The sequence below is a fragment of the Cryptotermes secundus genome, unplaced genomic scaffold (assembly GCF_002891405.2).
Source record: "Cryptotermes secundus unplaced genomic scaffold, Csec_1.0 scaffold2357, whole genome shotgun sequence".
Lineage (NCBI taxonomy): Eukaryota > Metazoa > Arthropoda > Insecta > Blattodea > Kalotermitidae > Cryptotermes > Cryptotermes secundus.
Genome location: NW_019742567.1, coordinates 77,863 through 92,082, shown reverse-complemented (window position 1 = coordinate 92,082; position 14,220 = coordinate 77,863). Strand labels below are relative to the sequence as shown.

Below are 14,220 nucleotides of genomic sequence, written 5' to 3'. Positions count from 1 at the left end.
CACAATGAGAGATTGAGGGAACTATTTCAGAGATTCCGCGAAAGCAAATTGAAGATTGAGCCATTCAAGTGTGAGTTCTTGAGGGCCGAGGTTCAATTCCTTGGTCACGTCGCCACTGACGAGGGGCTAAGGCCGGATCCTAGAAAGACGGAGGCAGTGCGAAACTTCCCCGAACCCAAGACAGTTAAAGAACTGAAGGGATTTTTAGGGCTCTCCTCGTATTACAGACGTTTCATTCACAACTACAGTAGGGTGGCAAAACCTCTGTATGAGTTATTGAAGAAGGACGCGGTATACGACTGGAAGGAACCACAGCAGAACGCTTTCCAGACGCTGAAAGAGCTGTTGATTAAGGCTCCTATCTTACAATATCCGGATTTTTCGCGGCCGTTTATTATTACCGCCGATGCTTCAGGCGACGCCGCCGGTTGCGTACTGAGCCAGGGAGAAACAGGAACAGATCTCCCGATAGCATATGCTAGCAGGACCTTTAATAAGTCCGAAAGAAATTATAGCACAACAGATCGAGAAATGGCCGCCATTATATGAGCTGTAAAACAGTTTCGACTCTATGTACTCGGTAGACATTTCAACATTGTAACTGACCACAACGCCTCAAATGGGTGTTCCATGTTAAGGAACCTAGTTCACGTTTATTAAGATGGCGAATTAAACTTGAAGAGTATGACTTCACGATATATTACCGGTCAGGTAAAACAATATCGCATGCCGATTTCTTGTCTCGCAGTCACAAAGCAGATGCTAGTGAGGGCGTTGACAGGGAAGCAGGATCGAGGGGTCAGGAGTTGACAGGGACCGCTACAAACGAAAAAAAATGACAGTCGATTCCGAAGATTCTGGGAACTTTAGCGAACCCTCTGATTCTGAGAAATAGAATATTATTATAAGAGAATACCATGAATCTCTTATAGGTGGGCACACGAGAATCTCAAAAACATATGAACGGCTGAAACCCTACGTAAGTTGGCCAAATATGCGAAGGGACATAGAAAATTATGTAAGGAAATGTGCATCGTGCCAGAGGAATAAGCACACAGTTCCCTACACGAAGATGGCAATGGAGGTTACTGACACTCCGTATGCCCCTTTTGAAAAGATTAGCTTGGACTGCATGGGTCCCCTGCCTTTAACGGAACAAGGGAACAAGTCCATTCTCACATACCAGGACCAGCTATTCAAGTACCTGGTAGCCATTGCGCTTCCAAATCAAGAAGCCGTAACGATAGCGAGAGCGCTAGTCGACAATGTAATCACTGTGTTCGGATCGCCGGGTTCGATTCTCACAGACTGCGCCTCGAATTTCACCGGAGAAGTAATGCGGCACTTATGCAAACTTTTAAGAATTTCGAGAGTTAATACAACTCCATTTAGGCCTCAGAGCAATGGCAGTGTCGAAAGATCGCACGCAGTAATTACAGAATATCTGCGTCATTTTATATGCCACGAGCAGAATGATTGGGATACACTGTTGCCAACGGCAGCATTCGTTTATAATACGACTCCCCATACGAGCACTAAATACTGTCCATTCGAGTTGGTTTTCGGAGGAAAGCCTTCGATGCCAGGACTGCTACAACGCCGTCCCAGTTGCTCTAGCTACGACGAGAGAGAAGACTTCGTGAGCAGCTTAAAGGAGAGACTACAGTACAGCCATGAGGTAGCGCGGAAGGCGCTACTAAACTCGAAGGAAGTGTTTAAAAGATATTATGACCAGAAGGAAAATACGGTTACGTTCCGCGAAGGTGATCTTGTACTTCTGCTACAGCAACATGTCGGACGAGGTCGCTCTAAGAAACTTTCTTCCCCGTGGATAGGACCAAACACCGTGGTCGAAGTCACAGGTGTAAATTGTGTATTACGTTCAGGTACAAAAAGAGGAACCTTCAAAGTGCACAGCAACAGACTGAAGCTTTTCAATTAATTTCAGCTTGACATGCGACTCGAGACGCTGTTGATTTTGAGCACGACGTGCGTCGCCGTCGTCGCCGTAGCGTTCACACTCAAGAACTATGAGGACACGCCCGGACTGTACTATGATCACATAGGTCAGGTGCAACTATACACTTCAGAATGGAAGCTTGTAACGTATGTACGAGTAAACATATCGAAATTGGAGACGACTTACAATACGCTTGTAGATTTTGTCGCTCAGACTGGAGCAATGTGTAAAGAATTGCCACCTGAAGCCATGTCAGTGGGACCTGTCCCTGATGAATCAGAGCGTACTGAGAATTCATAGACCGAGGCGCATAATTTCCGAAATTACTAAGAATAAAGAGGTGAGGTCTTTCATTTCGATAATACGCATACACATGCTAAAAGAACTAAAAGAGGTGTTTTTAATTTTATTGGAGCAGTTTCCAAAATTTTATTTGATACTTTGTCAAGTGAAGACGCTGATTATTACCAAAACAAAATAAGCGAATTAGAGTCCGAGCAACTTTCAATGCTAAAGGTAGCCAAGGAACAAATGACTGTTGTGCGTTCCACATTGCAGACGGTAAATTACACATTAGACGATATTGCAGCCAATGAACTGCAAATAAACAAGAACTCTAGAACAATGCAGAAACAAATAAATGAAAACGTGGAGAAGACAAACCAAGCGTTTTCGCAAACCACTCTTTTGATTGCAACTAATCAACACATGATAATCATTGAACACTTGATTGGTCAGCTGAAGGAAGGGTATGACACATTGTTATTTGCAATTATTTTTGCACAGAAAGGAATATTATCACCTCAAATAATCACCCCTGGAGATATTATAAGAGCCTTTCAGGATTCCCATTCGATCCTTCCACGTGACCTTTCCCTTCCTAACACCGCAAGAGTGGCTTACGAACATGTATTGATGAACATAATTGATATTGATGTGTTTCTAAATAACAATCTTTTGGGTTACGTCCTGAAGATACCCTTAGTGAACACTGCTGTGTACCATTTGTACAAACTGATTCCATTTCCCACGAAAGTTAATAACAGTGAAAATATCTTCGTTTCATTGGAAGTGAAGAGGATTTTCTCATGATAGATACATTGAAACAAGTGTATGTTAAACTGAATGAATTAGAATTAGATGAGTGTAAGGTTATTTCGCCAGACTGGCTTGTATGTAAACAGACATTCCCTGTAAAATCCACACATGTTCACCAGGAATGCGAGGTCAGGTTGTTAGAGCCCACCACAGGAATTCCGTTAGACTCCAAAAAGAAAATAATTTCTCTTGATAATGTAACCTGGTTACCCCTTACTCATAATAAGTGGATATTTGCCACGTCACACAGGGAAAGGGTGACAATTTTGTGTAAGTTTTTGAACCCAGTGACATAATTCTACAAGGTACAGGTGTATTGTCAATGTTTGGCAGATGCGATGCCTTAGGGCTAAACACAAAAGTACAGACCCACATGAGTTTCACGAGTAACAGAACCGATAAGGATTTTATTCCCAGTGTAACACTGCATTATTATTGCTGTGAGCATTTAGGATCCAGAGTAAAGCTCGATACAATGAGATTCATACCTGACGTACGATTGAAAAATAGTTTAGGTCATTCAAATGCGTTCAAATACGCTAGTCGATCTGTTGACCAGGTAGAACAATTAATAATTCAAAATGAAGCTGAACTGAACAGAAACCATAAAATTGATCATTTGAAATTCCTTTCCTACCTGGGAATAACAACTATGGTAGTCATGATGTTATTAATCTGTTGTTGTTTCTGTAAAAAGTGTAACTTGTTGAAAAGGCTTTTGGACGATGACTGTTGTGGCAGAATCTGTATACGCCAAACGGTCATAAATCAAAGAGAACTCAAATCATCAGATGAAAATATAACAGATAGATTTCTTGACCAGGAGACTCGCAGTCAGAGCCTGAGATCGCTCCCAGCTGCAACAAGCCTTGAGATGACAGAATTTGATCCAGTACCAATGGTAAGCACCCACTCAGGGGTGCGTAAGACATATAAACGTAGATGGTAGATTTATGTTTCTGTAATCTGTAGTATATATAGCCTATATTTGTGTTGGGAAATATTAGCACCTGTTTTTGCAAATGTTTCCATCTTAAAGGGGGGAGGTGTTGCGGGGTTCGCAACCCTTCTTAATTTTTTCAATTTTAGGAACTTGAGTCTGATGTCTGGGGTCATGCCCTCTACTAAATTTACAGCACGTCAAGAGGTTGACCTGCTTCCTCAGAGAAAGAATGTTATATCTACCCCTGCCATTCCATAAATTAGTGGGGTCCTGGAGTGTTTCGTCTGGGACCTATCCTTCAACAGCAGCTGGTGTAATCTGATCTGCGTGAGGGTTCATGTCTCGGGACATTGGTCTGCAAGTTTAGTTTTAGATAGTTTTTAAGAAGAAGAGGGAAGTTGAAGGGTGCATTTTGTCGGGGTTGGGGCTATGGGAAGGCTGGCCAGGCTTACGTCCACCAGCGCTTGTATGTAATATACACTAAGAATCAATAAATCCTCTATTATCTGTAGTGAGTATTTGCTCTTTGTGGTTGGAATACCCGCTCCAGCAGCCAACTGACCATCACCATCACTGAATTATTACGCTATCGCTCGGCCAACATAATTCAGTCGACCCGCCACCATCTTGGGTCACGACAACCCATCCAAGTACTAACCACGCACAGTGTTGCCTAACTTCAGTGACCGAAAGAGAACCGGTGTTTTCAACATGGTATGGCCGTTGATACGTACTCATTCTCAAAACTCCTTTCTTCAGGGATCTAAATATAGCCTTGCCGTACAATTTCGCATGTGCGTGGTGTTCATTTCCCCTCGTGATATTCTGATACTCATTGCGTCCGTTATGCCTGTGCAGTTCTAAGACGTCAGGTAAGACGGAACCCTGAAGAGCGCACAGACATTCCGTTTTGTTCCAAGTCTTCACGGAACGTGCACGGAGCAACATGTTGGAGGAACTTTTAATTTACACCGCTCTGGCGTTAGCTTTGAGATCAAAAACTAAAAAGGAAAGGACCAGGTCAAAATGGGCAAAGGCTTGGTTACTTAAACGAAATAACCTCTCGCATATAAATTTACTGAAATGTTTAACTCCTGAACCGGGTGATTATTACAATTACTTGAGGGTGGACATTGAGATTTATTTACATCTTCTTCATTTTGTAGCTCCACATATCAGAGAGAATGATAGTGCAATGCAATCCAAATTGCTGACAGTCCCTCTGGTTAGTTCTTGTCCGTTAGAAAGAAAGGTAATCGTAGTACCAAAAATTTCGCGCATAATTACCATCTGTTCCATTGCCAGACTTCTGAGAATCGCTGACACTCTTCAGTTCTTTCCGAAAACTACTTCGTAGTGAATTCATTTTTTACCACTGCTTCCTTTGTTTCTTCGGGATCAATTTCCGATAGCTTAACTCGTGAACTGTTCATAGGCAACATTTTTTGTTTTTTTGTTTTTATCAGAGTACTCTTTGTTTTTGATCCTCCACAATCACGGATGACTACAATGCAGCTGAATGAATTCGCTCAAAAATCCTCGGGGTACGTTTCTCAAGTCCGGCAAATCGACGTGCGCCGTTGGAACGATTACTTCAAACTTACGCTAGAACCATAGGCCCCACACCGGCACCAACTTGCAGGAGACATGCCTGTACACGTACAGAAAAATCAGTCGCTGTCAGAATTACTTTAAGACAAGACGGTACAAAACGAAATGTCTGTGCGCTCTTCAGCGTTGCGTCTTACCTGAGGTCTTAGAACTGCACAGTAAAAACGGACTCTATGAGTATCAGAATATCATGAGTTGAAATGAACACCATGCACATGCGGAAATGTACGGCTAGAACATATTTAGGTCCCTCATGTAAGGAGTTTTGAGAATGAGTATATATCAACGGCCATACCATGTTGAAAACACCGGTTCTCCTCCGATCACCGAAGTTAAGCAACATTGGGCGTTTTCAGTATATGTATGGGCAACCGCCTGTGAACTCCACGTGTCGTTGGTTTTGTTTTTAATGATTATTTATATTATTACCACTACTATTTGAAGTCTAAATTATCAATTCTTTATGTTCCTATTAGTTCCACTTCGGCGAGAGTTTCGGATGCTCTAACGGCTTAACATAATATAACCATCTACTGACACACATACACGAAATATCCCGGGGTTACAAACTGGGGCTTTGTTGTACTCCAAACAACATATACAATATAAAGCGTATAACACATATCAATTTTTTTTACCAAAACGCTATTTTCTCTCGAAGTACAAAATCGTCCCATATTACTTTTTCCCTAATTTTCTTACTCACTCATGTAGCTGAGCCCTTCTGGAATATTCGCCATTTCTGCAGCTACTCAAGGAATTTCCAGCATATTATTGAACCCGAAGCTTCATCACCGTGTTCACAAGAACCCTCCACTGGTCCCTATCCTGAGCCAGGTCCATCCAATCCGTACCATCCCATCCTACCCCTTTAAGATATACTGTATACTTGTCCACACTCCTACGCCTTGCTCTTCTCTGTGGTCTCTTTCCTTCTGGCTTTCCCGCAAATATCCTATACGCATTCCTCGTCTTCCCCATTCGTGTTACATGACCTACCCACCTCATCCTCCTTGACTTGATCATTCTAATTATACTTGGAGAAGATTACATGTTATGAAGCTCCTCATTATGCAGTTTTCTCCAGCCTCCTTTCACTTCATCTCTTTTCAGTCCAAATATTCTCCTCAACACCATGTTCTCAAACACCCTCATTCTATGTTCCTCCTTTAATATTAGAGACCAAGTTTCACACCCATACAGAACCACAGGCAAAGTTATAGTTTTTTATATTCTAATTTTTATCTTTTTTGACAACAGACAAGAAGACCAAATGATCTGGACTGAGTGGTAGCAAGCATTCCCCGAGTTCAATCGCCTCTTATTTTCCTCCTGAATCAGGTTTCGATCTGTTGTCGTTGTTTCCAAATATCTGAACTGTGCCATATTTTCAAAACATCTGTTTCCTCTCTTTATGTCATGATTTTGCTTTTATTTGGTGACGAGAATGTAACATGTACTTAGTTTTCTCTATGTTTACTTCTAGACCAACCTCTTTACTTGCATCATTTAAATTTTGTGTGTTTTTCTCTATGGTATCTACATTATCTCCCAGTAGATTCACAGCATCTGCATTGACCAACATCTGATGTGTCCCGTTTAATTTCAGTCCCACCTGCTTATTCAATATATTCACAGCTTCCCTCCAAACCTGGAGGCCGTCTCCTCCATCCGCAACCTGAGGACGGGCCATGCCGTGGTGACCTTTTATCCGAACTTACTAACTTACTTGATCTTGTTCTACTTCCAATCCAAGTTTTGTCACAACAAGCCCATTCTAGTGTTGATAAGTTTTATGAATGAAATACAAGTATATTTTGTTTCCCTGAGAGTAATTTCCTCCCGAAAGTATCGAGTGCAGTAAGATTGCACACGACAGGTTTTGCCAGTCTTGACGGTCGGGAGACTGGTAGAGGGCAGCTTCCATAAGCATCCAGTCAATCTTCTTCCATATCTACGCGTATATCTCTCGGAGAAAGCGTGTCCATGTATTATTTTACCCCCAGGAATCAGAACTCCTTTTGTTCCACTGGTCTTTCTTGTATGCACTGATTGCAACCCTCCGATGTCTGGTAAGTTCCGCATCCATCACACAAATGGTGCTCTCGCTATTGGTTACAACGTCCACGCGAAACGTAACAATCGTAGTGCTGCATGCATAGCTGCTGGTCTCCGTTAAACAAACAAACACATACAGAAGGGCACGCAAATATAAATTTCACATGCAAGTATAATCAGAACTTAGGTGCACGGACGATAATGGAATTCGGTATCAACACTGAATGAAAGAAGTGTTTTTGAAGAGATAATTAGTTAGGTATTTCAGTAATAAAACAGTATTACTTAATCCATCATATCCGCGTACATTTATCACTGTTCCTCGTTTACGCAGACACGTTTTGGTTGCATAAGCCATCATTAGCGCTCACATAAAGGAGTCATGTGCAGTCATCAACCTTGCAGTTTTATCTACCATCTTATGTAATTACGTAATACTAATTTAAACACTAGCTGTTATTAACATTTAAATGTCGTTTTCATTAGTAACAGGTAGAATTATAAAAGCAGCGCTTATTAAAAGAGAACTTCGTGATTTCAAAGCTATATTCAAGCATAGAAGATGAAATTTTGATTATGTGGATGTGAGTATACATGTAGAATTCATATGCAAAATATAATACAAATTCGAAAGAGCAATGCTGACATACGTGCAGTATTAAAATTTAAAGCTCGTCGCAGACCACAGCAACCGCTGCACACCGTAGATTAACTTTATTAATGAAGAATGAATCTGTTGTTGTAGAGCTGATATTGTATACGTCGCCAGTAAATAAACATCAAGGCCCAACCATTGTACGCAGACATCACGAGCGCAATATGGAAGCGCCGTACATTCAGAATTGTAGTGTTCATCCATCTTTACTTCAGCATAAAATAAGCAGACTGATTAGAGTTGTCGGGATAAGGAAATTTCTCCAACTTTCAATGCTGATAAAACCGTCCACTCTTGTGGGCTATGGTTGGGTAAACGGGGTAACCTTGAGGTTGGAAACCGCTTCGCTTCATTTTGCGCGCTGAAGCCGTGTAGAGTAACCCGCGCGTGGTATGTAGGTTACTAGGTCCCCCTCTCGTTCCGAAAGTTGATGAGAGCCATGGGCGCTGGTTGAACCGGAGTTGAAGGTCCTCAAGCTCTAGGTAACTGCAGGTCTCCAGTCAATGTCCTCCTTCGACGATCTCGCTGAAATTAAGTCGACATAAGAGGTATAAGCCACGCTGTTCCTCTTTCTTTTAATGGTTATGTAAATACGTAGATGTTCGTCTAACGGTACACAAAACGTTTGGCTCAAAATAGGTCTGAAAACGTTAATGCTAAAACGAGATATCTCTTTCAGAATCGCTGTACTCTGTATATATGAACACTGAACTGACATATGTAGGACTAGTTTTAGGTTATTTTATATATATATATATTTTTTTTTAATTTCTTGGGTTGGGGTGAGACCGAGTCCATTTGGTACGTCGGGCAATGAGTGTCTTATTTTACAAGCCCCGGCCGATGGGTGATGAGTGTGGAGCAGTCGGTGGAATGAGAATTGACAGTGGACACCGAAGCAGCCGGAGAAACCTGCCCCAATACCATTTTATCCACCAGAAATCCCACATAATATCAGCTGAGCTCGAACCCGGGTCGCCGCGGTGGGAAGCCAGTGACTAACCGCCTGAGGAGCTATGGCACTGCCTTTTATACAGACATCCATGCTTTGAGTGGGATTTGAACCCACGATCCCAGCGTCCGAGCGAGCGAAGACACTTTATGCCTTAGACCGCGCGGCCACCATGTTCGGCTATATAGGATTAACTCCCTAACTACATGCCGCCGAGTCCTTCTTGAGAAGCCGCCAGTCGATAAGCTACTTAAGAATTCCCAGAATTTTATAGAAACAGAATGTTCATTACCGTATTCACAAGAACCCTCCGCTGGTCCCAGTCTTGAGCCACATCAATGCACCCCGTCCTATCTCTCTAAGAACCATTTACATACAAGTATTACTGTTTCCTTCTGATTTTCCACCAAAATCCTATATGCATCTTCTTTCTCCCGGTGCGTGTTACATGTCCTGCCCATTTCATCTTCCTTGACTTGATTATTCTAATTACTACAGTTGTCGAAGCTCCTCATTATGCAGTTTTCTCCAACCTTTCTTCGGTCCAAATATACTCCTCAGCACCTTCATCGCAAAAACACCCTTACTCTGCTCTCCACCATTAATATCTGAAGACCAAGTTTCACACCAATACAAAACCACAGGTATCTATATTATCACCCAGTTGATTCACAATATCGACACAGAGCAGCGGCTGATGTATCCCATTTAATGTCCCCCTTAACTGGTTTTCCTGGACCTTCCTAATATTAAAATATTAAAATTTAAAAGCAGTGGCGATAAAGTTCTTTAAAACATTCTGGATAGGAAAATTATCAGACAAATATTCACGTATACGGATATTATTATATGTTTCGTTTAAACACATTTAGTCAGCATAACTAACTTCATGGGCACCCCAGGTTCTACGAGAATATTATACAATACTTCCCTCCTAACTGAATCATAGGCTTTCTTGAAGTCTACGAATAGCTGATCTAGTGTCTCATTGTACTCCCAATTTTTCCCCAGTATCTAACGAACGCAAAAAATATGATCAGTAAATGATCTATTATGTCAATAGCCACACTGAAGAGCCCCAATAATGTCATCTATATATGGACTTAACCTTGTGAGGAGATCGGATAAAATGTTGTGTGCAGTTGTTAACAGTGATATGCCTCGATCCTTAATGCACTCAGTTTTGTCGTCCTTCTTGTAAACTGGCACAACAGCAATTCCTTCCATTTGTCACGAAATTCTTCCTTATTCCAAATGGAAGTAAGAGTTGAAGGATCCCAAAACATGTTTCATGTATACTTGAATCAGTTCTGCCGGAATTTGATCAATACCTGGCGATTTATGCGTGTAGGCTTACTGAACACGATCTACTTACCCTCTTGGTGACAGGAACAGTTCTGGGAACTGGTTCTGCGTCCGCCATCAGATACAAACATGAAACTTAATCAGTTGGGTACATTACATGGAACCAATCACCACGTTGAGCTCAGCCCGAAATCACTTTCGGAGACAAGATGGTCAAGTTAATGTAATATTTAACTAGAATTAACCTTCACGGATTGCGATTTTTCAAATTAGTGGGCTCTGACTGACATTACGGAAATGAAATTATAATATAAATTCGTAATTAAATTAAAAAAATTGTGGTGCACATGTAAAAGAAACATGGACCCAGAACGATTATAAATTCCATAAATGGAACTCCATTACAAAATATTTCGGATGTAGGGTGTTGTTTGATATGTGCTTTGCGCCCTATTATTTGTGCCAGCCTTTGAAATAGGATGCTAGGGGATTAAGTCCTGCTGAGCATCCAGCATGTGCACAAGCCCAGGCTCACACAACTTAAACACTGATACTTCAATTGAATTTTGGTTGTCATTTCTTGGAATTTACTATTGAATATTGATATGTTTTAAGTTCAGTTATTATGGAATAGAAGAAAACGAAAATCCGTTTGGTATCGTCCACATTTAGTTTGGTGCAGGTCAGTTTAAAACTTCGCTGTAAGTCGGATCCGTACAAGCAGTGTTTTACTGTCACGTGTTGGAGTGTTTTTCTCGACGGGGTTTTGAATTAGATATTGGGTTTTAGTGACCACTTTAACACGCAGCTCGTAATTTTACTTAATTATAGTACCATCGCTATTTTCCAAACTTTACAATTTGCTAGAGCATTCAGGCTAACATTCTCCGTCTGTTAGTAGAATCTTCCCGGTAGCAGCTCCAGCAGTGGCTATTACCCTGCCTCCTGCTCTAGTCCTCTCTGCAGGGAATCCCCTAAGGAACTGTCTATCCTGACCAAGCTCCAAATTTTCCGGTTACAATATCTCGGCACCGATCACATAGAAACACATTTCTTCTGTTGTTGCGTGCATATTGCGAGCGTTACCTATCAATGGCCGCTGTTAACAGAGTCACCGCTTAGTGATTGTTTCATACGCCACAGTACATACTGGTTGCCTTCAGCATCATCGGCTGGAAGCCAAAGATTTAAAAGACAAGACTGAACATATTATTAGGCTAAATTACGAAAGCACTGATTGTAGAATGGAAACCTCAACAGGAGCATGATTCCATGAAGTTTGGTAAATGTAAACAAACGTTTTGGAAGGAATTTCTGCCTCCACCTTCAGAGTGGAAGGAGACTTTTCTGCCCTGAAGGTTCAAGCAGCAGATTTAACAGAAACGTTGATATCTAACTACCAGATTATACGGTGTTACATTCCGGACTATCATAATGTATATACTAACCCCCGTGAGAACACAAGATTCTTGCAGAAGGAAAATTCTTTGTGGATATGGTGCTTTTGTCAGCTGTGAAGGCGCAGTCCACAAGAACACAAGATACTGAGTACGTAAGCACGCCGAATGACTTCCGGCATATTGAACTTTGGTTGCGCCCGTCATGTGGGATGTTGCGCCGCAAAAGCGGATCATCTTAAGGGCCACTGCAAGAAGGAGAACCGTCTGCTGTCGCAAAGGGTTGTACCACCCCTGTAGTTTTAGGAACCCTGAGTCTGATGTCTGGGATCATGCCCTCTACTAAAATCTATAGCGTGCCAAAAGGTTGACCTGGTTCCACTTAAAAATGTTATATCTACCCTTGCCATTTTCATAAATCGGTGGAGTCCTGGAGTATTTCGTCTGGGAACTATCCTTCAACTCACGCTGGTGTAACTTGATATTCGTGAAGGGTTCATGTCTTGGGACACTGGGCTGCAACCTTGGTTTAGATTAGTTTTAAGAACAAGGGAAGAGTTAAAGGGTGCATTTTGTCTGAATTGTTGCTAGGAGACGGCGGGCCAGGCTTACGTCCGCCAGAGCTTGTATGTAATACACACACAGTTCAATAAATCCTCTATATTCTGTAGTGAGTATTTGCTCTTTGTGGTTGGAACACACGCTCAGGCAGCCAACTGACAAATCATCATCACTGAATTATTACGCCATCTCTCGGCTAACGTAATTCAGTCGACCCACCAACATCTTGGGTCACGACAGCGACATTTTTAAAATTTTCGTGTTAGATGTGAGGTTGAAAATCTGCAAAGTGAACGAATTCTGCAGATGTTAACCAGTAGAGATAGAGGAAGAACTCCTTGAGCACGACCAGCAAGGTGACCGGTAGCGACCAAGTGCGCTATCGACATTAGCAGAGTGGAATACTGGCACATGGCGCATGTGATAGAGTGTGGGCCATTCCCGAAGGAGGTCATCACCGAGGCGATTTCCGACAAGGGGACGTCGATCTACGACGCTCCTAAGAAGGTGTCTTTCCGGCGAAGTTGGTTTCCCATTGCTGTGCAGTACCACGGCGATTCCAAGAATGGGACGTCATTCCTGGACGCGGGCAAAGAGATGCCTGTCCGGTGGAGGTACTGAGCTGTTGTCGACGTGACGCCGTTAGACTGGCTAAAAGATGGTGTCCGAGTCTGCGTTGCCAGAGCGTGTGTCCAGCTTCGCTTAGGAGGCAAGCGAGGCGCGAAGCCAACCATTGGAGGCGGGAGCAATCTAGTGCATATTACGCCGTGGTGACAGGGGGCGTGTAGGCATCCCTCCACTGCCACCACTTGTTACGCTATGAGGGGTTAACACAATAATACTAGATTACCCTCAGCTGTGATTCTCCTGGTTCTGGACCTTCTTCGTTGCATACAGCTGCCACCATCTATTTTGTATCTTAAAAGAGGGCGATGAAAATACTAAGGGCCGGTAGCACGGTAGTCGAGCGTTCTCTGTTGGCTTGCCCCTTCATCACTGTCACCTCTTATTATTGGTGTAGAGCGGGCGTGTCGGGTCTGACCCGTCTCTACCCATCGACTGTCACACCATATATTACACCTCTACGACAGGGGTGGATTTGATATCTCACCGCTGTCACCAATTATTATGTCTTTGTGACGGGGGTAGGTTAAATACAACTACTAATTCATTACGGCTGCCATTGGCAACCTGGCTCAGTTCTGCCTTCGCTGGGGTCAGGATCGCTTTGGATCGGTCGTGGACGGGTTGGTTCGGGGAAGTAAGTCACAATCCCGGTACATCGTACTCTAATTACTCTGTATATTTACACTCTTATTTACAATCCTATTTACAGTATGAACAATGCCGACCTTCAGTCGGGACTACATAGTGTCTTTACTTTCATGCTATGCCTTCCTCATGTTCTCCCCTTCGGGGTTGTAGGACTTGAGCCTCTCTCTCTCTGTTTCTACTCATGAGGATATGCAAGTGTTCATCGTTCAATGTGATCCTCTTTCCTCTCTCTATTCCCTACCACTCATTACATAAGGCTACACTATTCTATCACAATACTTCACCCTTAATATATTTTATGCCTACTAAAAGCCTATATATTGTAACATGTTGCGCGACTGAGAACCCCCCTCCCCCTCCTCTCCACGGTAACGTAGCGCTCCCCGCCACTCCCCTCCGCGGTGA

At 42.6% G+C, this 14,220-nt stretch overlaps 1 pseudogene; it reads left to right on the top strand.

The window, feature by feature from the left end:
- The first annotated feature begins 5,893 nt into the window (after nucleotides 1-5,893).
- Nucleotides 5,894-6,012, top strand: LOC111873367 (annotated as a pseudogene).
- Nucleotides 6,013-14,220: the final 8,208 nt, after the last annotated feature.